Below are 7,092 nucleotides of genomic sequence, written 5' to 3'. Positions count from 1 at the left end.
GTTAAAATTTAAAATCTGAAAAATAAAGAGACTAATTTCCAATAAACAAAAGTATAACAACTAAATTCGGAAATTACAAAAAGTACAAGTAGTTAAAGAAGATTTCAACCTTAAAGAAATGTTACTGCTATGGTTTTTAATTTTTTATATTTATAAAGTAGGTTTCTTCCTCCAGGCGCGGAACGACCAACAGGAATTGCAACTGTAAAGCTACCAAAGAATATACATTTTCAAATGTAAATTTGCTTATTTTCTTATTGAAGAGTCAACCCCTACTATTCATTAAAACATCAACAACATTACCCAAAGATTATCTAAATGTAGATTAGATTACCCATATTCCCACCTTCTTACACTGCTTTAATATATTTCCCAACTTACTGGCTTTTTCTATAAATTAATTCTTCTATTTTAATTTATTATTATTCCATTTTAACTTATTCATAATCAATTTCAACCAATGACACTATATACATAAAAAGTTTTGAGCTAAGCAATTCTTAATTTTATATAAAATTTTAATAAATATATTTGTTATATATATATATATATATAATGTTGTTGATTTAGTGTCACAAATAAACTTGGCACCAATTTAGAATTGATGACAATACCATGATAAATAATTGTATTCATTTAGTATTCTTAATCGATGTATTTTCCTGTTTAAATTTCATTTTACTCACAATTTAATCTATTTTTGTTCCATTTTAATATCGTGTGTATTTCATGTGTTATTATTAATTAGTTCCAAACCATATGTTCCATTATTTATTATATGTTATTTTTAAACACAATTACGTATTGTAAATACATAATTTTCATATGTATATGCGTGTGATAAAATTTTTAGTAATAATGAACTCGATACATTATTCATGAAACTCAAATAATATTATCGGAACATCGTGTTGATAACGTGAAGGTATTGTTTTCTTTAACAACATGTTTGGTTTGTTGAAATGGAATAAAATTGGAATTGATATTTGATGGGAATGGCATAGAGATACAATAGGTATTACTTGATTTGGTTCATTGAATAGAATATGTACATATTAGTATTATTGTGTTTGGTTGAATAGATAAAGTTTTGGAATAAGTAAAGAATAAACTCAAAAAGATAATTTATCCTTTGACTAAAAACGCAAGCATCATATTACTTTGTTTTGATATAAGTTATCAAACTTATTATTAATGATCCCTATTAACCTAACTCGGGATTCGGACAAATATACGGATTATCCAACCAAGATGCCAAACTGGCACTGAAGTGCATTAATAGAAAAACCAAGCAAGGGAAACTGACATGTAAAGTGCATACTGGCGCTCGAAGCGCATCCTGGCACACCAAGTGCATCCTAGAGCGTAAGCACATAAACCCGTACACAATCTAATCCTATGGCAAACTAACTATATTCGACTCAACCTGACTAGTTAATAGGGTATTAATGTTCAATTTACATTACATTATTCACAATTTATCATCAATCTATCATATACATAGCATATTTCAACTCAATTTCATACCAATTATCGTTTATCAGCTAAATCATACTACTTTCTATTCTATTCAATTAAGTTCATGTTTCGACATTCAATCTTAACCATAGCAAATAAATCAAAACATCTTATATTATCACAATAGGTTCATCATAAGGACTCATCAATCAATAAGTATGCATACACAATAAAAATATTTATATCTCGAATCATAAAAGTACAACCAAGGTTTCGCGTGTCACTCATCGACAATTTTTACTTTTCTTTTCCCTCTTGACTGTTCAGTGTTGTCATTAGTTGTAATTAAAGACCAAATGTCAAAATAGGTTTGAAGCTTACTTCTTTTCCTTTGCTATGGTGGACGGTTATGAAATGGAGAAGATGATGGCTTTCTTCACTTATTTTCACTTATATACCATGGTTAATTTATAATTAATCATGATTAATTAGTTTAATCTTACTTACTTATGTCTTAATCCTTAATTAATCAATGTTAATGACATTCACCATCTATTTAAAATAGGTTTATTTTAATCATTTGAAAATGTTATTTAAGCCCCAAGGTCTTAATCTTATTAAAAATTTATAATGATTAAACTTTTACTATTTTGTCCCTAAGCAAAAATTACTCACAATTTCAACTAAATCACTTAGACATTTTTCAATTAAGCAATATATTAACTCTGTAAATACCCCCATTTAATATTTATGGACTTCATTTGGTTTACGAAAATGAGGTCCTGAAATCATATTTACTAACACCACTAAAAACCGAGTCGTTACACTTCATGTGAACCACTTCGTACTTTTGACAGCTCATCATGAATGAAAATTTTGGTGTTATCTATGGAAATCAGAAAAATAAGCCATGTCATTGCCAAATAAATGTTCCCAACATGCACAACCAAGAAATTTTAGAAGACTTCCAATAGTAAAATGATCCAACTGTTTCTTAAGTGTCATTTTCTATAAGTTTTCAAGTATTTCTTAAGTTGAATGAAACTGCATTTTATTGACAAAATCGCATAAAATTTGCCTTTGCAAGACATTGCTTTTTCAAGCATTTTGTGCTTACATTAACCTTTACTTTTTAATAGGTTAAGGCTAGTCAACCTTTGCTTTTTTTAAGACTCTCATTTTAAGGGTCACCGTTTCAGGCCTCACCTTGCCTAAAAAGGGGTTAACTGTAATAGCCCGATTTTGACCCTAAACGAAACAGTAGTTTCGGGACTACAAATCCGAGTCTAAAAAATATTTTAATATTACTTTTTGTGTTAATTATGTGTGAATTTATATGTGTGAAAGTTTCGTGAATTTATTTTATTGTTTGTGTGCTTAATTTGAGAAAAGGGCTTAATCGCGTAAAATAAAAATATAATGGTTAAATATGAAAGTGCCTAATTGTTGTTGTCTTTATAATTTAGAGGTTTTATGATGCAATTAGCCCACTATGTAAGTTAGTGGGTGGCAGAAGTCTAATGTAACCTTAATATATATATGTGTTTTGTTTATTAATATAAAGGTTAATTTAGTAAACTAATAATAATGATAATGTATGTTAAAATAAAACAAAAAAAAATGAAAGCCATTATCATCTTTTCTCACTTGCCGAAACTAAAGAAATAAAAAGGGAGAAACCTAGCTTGATTCGGCCATTGTTGAAAGCTTGATTAAGATCAAGAACCGAAGAAAACGAAATTAGATTGGGGGAATTCGAAAGTAGTCAATTAGTCGATTTCGTCCATTGATATCCGAGGTAAGTCGATAAGCATTTAAATGTTGTTAAATTCGAGAATATACAAATGATATGTTATAAACTGAATTATTTGAATTGATATATGCCTTGGCCGAATATGAATATTGAGATAGGGATTATGTTTCAAGTTCGATTCGATCGATATTCAATATCTAAAAGCCCCGTACGAACCCTATGAATAGATAGGATACATATGTCATGACATAAGATTTCCGATATGTGTTTTTGTGTAAAACCACGTCTGGGACGTTGGCATTGATTTGTGTTTTCCTGTAAGACCCTGTTTAGGACAGTGGCATCGATCTGTGATTACATGTAAGATCACGTCTAGGACGTTGGCATTGTACGAGCCTTTCGACTATCCGCGTATCCTTTTTAATTCCAAACAGTTCAACAGGCAATGTTAAGCGAAAACTGGATGTGAAATTGAATTACATGTTCAGGTATGTGTTAGTTAAATGTATATATGGAAACAAGGTAGGTTGTTTCCTTGGAATTATTTAAGGTATATGAATATAAATTTTGAATTAACATGTTTGGACATATATATATGATTTGGCCTATGGTGTTAATTATGATGTCAAAGATGAAAGATTTATATGTATTTATGAAAGGTTACATTCAGCTATATAACTTGTATATGTGATCAAAGTATGACCTTGTAGTAAATGATATCTTTATATTGTAAATTATGTGAATTTAACCTTAATAGTTAAATGTTACTTGCCATAATTAATATGCATGCTTATGCTTATGACTTACTAAGCTTTAAATAGCTTACTCTATGTGTGTGTACTTGTTTACCTTTTTTTTTTATAGATTTTGAAGCCGTTACGAGCTCGGGGATCGTCAGCAAAGCCTATCACACTATCGACAGTTTCTTTCAGTGTTTTACTAAATAAATTTTGAATATATGGGATGTATAGCATAGCTAGAATGTTGATTTTGGAACAATTATATGCATATGTAATCAATAGCCATGTGAAAATGGCTTATCTTCTTTTGACGGAGTTTATACTTATGCATATTTGATTACGATATAAGCTTGTGATAGGTAAATAAATGTGATGCATATGGATTTAGACTGGTTGATTTGGCTATGAGATTAGTTATATGTTCGAATGTGCATGGATTAGATGTTATTAAATTGAATGTGTATAGGTTTGCTTATGTTTCTGATTAGTTTTGAAACATGTACACATAAATAGCTATGTGAATATGGCTTAATCCCCATGCTTGTGTTTGGTTTGTTTAGTAATGGTTTATTCATTTTAGTTAAGTTTGGTCTTTATGCTTTTAATAAATTTGGTTGAAATGATGTTTGGGATTATGCATATTTGGCTATAATATGAGTTCAAGTTAGGCATCATGTTTCATAGTTTAAGTGCATAATTTGCTTGTTATATATGTATATTTATGATATGTTTAGTATGTTTTGCTATGGTGATTTGATATGATATAACTTAAGTAAATAGGTATGAGTAATGAATGTATTAATTTGTGTGTATTCGGCTTTGTACTTAACTCATTTTGGATGGTAGGATACATGGTTCAAGATGAAATAAAATTTATGAATTTGTATGCCACAGGCTGAAATTTATGTGTTAAGTGATACCTTGTATATTCATAAATATATGTTAGCAAATTTAGTATGTTTAGTCTCATAATTTTTATTCAAGTTATATATATATGTTTTGCTAATTTCATGAAGACATAAATAGACTATGGTTTGAGAGTTATACAATGACCGAATATGTTTTAATTAGTTTTGTAGTGATAATGAAACATGGATATTCGAAAATGGTTAATGGTATATATATAAATATGTGTGCAAGTTGGTAGCTGGATAAAATGCATGTTTTTGGTTCTTTGAAATGTTCAATGTTGTATATGTTATTTTTATCTTAGTCTTTAATTTTAAGTTATGATTTCTTTAAAATGATAAGAGTAAGTATATTCTTAAGTATCAAAGTATTTATTAAATTATCATTATATGTTTGAATAAACATAGTGTACTTTCATTTAGTTGTAATAGCAAAATGTGCACTTTTATTATGCTTGAATGGTTAGTATATGTACTTTGGATTGATTTTTAAGCATGCACATTTGGTATACTTGATTTGTTTCATTTAGTATATGTTTATTTTTAAATAATAATAATAATAATAAAATATATATAGTGCATTATTCAGTTTTGTATTATTATAAAGGTTTCATATGTTATGTTAAACTTGAAATATGCGTTGTGTCCGGTAATGCCTCATAACCCCAATCCGGTGACAGATACGGGTTAGGGGTGTTACATTTAATTGGTATCAGAGCTACGGTTTAGTCAATTCTAAGACTAACGTAGCGCGTGTGGGTGTAGCTATACATGTCATATTTTTTATATACTGCGATAGTGTGATGACTTCTAACATCTGAAAATGTGTTTTCGTATAGTAATGGATCCCGATAGAGCCGTAGCTGATGATATTGAGAGTATAGCACCTGCTTCTGCGAAAGGACAAAGCCAGTAGATTCTAGACCGACCTCGAGTAAGCCGGAGGGAGAGGCTAAACAAGCCTTTTACCAAATGATGAACGACTGGTTTACTCATTATATCTGGACTAATCCGGTTGCACAACAAGCTCCACCCCCGACTAATCTATCTTCGGTACCTGCTATACCTCAAGCGAGTGATCCGTTGAGATTGCTTAAGCCTCCTGTTGATAAAATCTGAAAACACGGGGCTGAAGAGTTCAGAGCCACTGATGATGATGATGATGCTGAGTGAGCTAAATTCTGGCTCGATAATACTATTCGAGTGTTTGATTTGTTGTCTTACACCCCTAACGAGTGCTTAAAATGTGCTACATCTTTGCTACAGGACATTGCATATCACTGGTGGAATACATTAGTATCGGTAGTTCCAAAATAGTGAGTAACTTGGGAATTCTTTCAGACTGAGTTCCGTAAGAAATACATCAGCCAGAGGTTCATTGATCAGAAATGTAAGGAATTTCTTGAATTGAAACAGGGTCAGATGACAGTGATAGAGTATAAGCGGAAATTTGCGAGACTCAGTCGGTATGCCCGAGAGTGTGTTTCGACCGAAGCTATAATGTGTAAAAGATTTGAAGATGGGCTGAACGAAGACATTAAATTGTTAGTTGGCATACTTGAGATAAAAGAGTTCGTGGTACTTGTTGAGCGAGCTTGCAAAGCCGAAGGCTCGGGAAAGAGAAAAGAAAAGCTGACTCTGAAGCTAGAGATTCACGTAAAAGACCATTCAATAAGTCATTCCAGCTGACATCAAAGAAGTTCTGAGATGATACTAGCCGTTCAAAGGTACTGCGGGGTATTCACGACGGGATCGAGATAGACCACCTATGAGCTCGAGAGCTACCTCAATAGCTAGTGTGGGTAATGTCAGATCAAATCAACCCGAGTGTGAACATTGTGGTAAAAAACATCCCAGCAATTACAGATTGCTTGATTGAGCCTGTTTTAAATGTGGATCGAGGGATCATTTCATTCATGAGTGCCCAGAGTTAGCGGGTCAAAATCTGGTGTAAAATACGAGATCGGGTAACACTGCAGCTAGAGGTAGACCACCTAAAAACATGGGTAATATGAGTGGCAGTCAGAGAGGTACCAAAGATACAGCTATTAGATCTGAGGCTCGCGCACCTGCTAGAGCCTATGCATCTCCAGACGTTATCACTGGTACTTTCACTCTCTATGATACTAATGTTATTGCATTGATTGATCCTGGTTCGACTCATTCATATGTATGTAAGACTTTAGTATCCAGTAAGACTTTGCCTGTTGAGTCTACTGAGTTTGTAATTAAA

Source organism: Gossypium raimondii, chromosome 5, assembly GCF_025698545.1.
Source record: "Gossypium raimondii isolate GPD5lz chromosome 5, ASM2569854v1, whole genome shotgun sequence".
Taxonomy (NCBI): Eukaryota; Viridiplantae; Streptophyta; class Magnoliopsida; order Malvales; family Malvaceae; genus Gossypium; species Gossypium raimondii.
Note: the sequence above shows the minus strand (reverse complement) of the source record.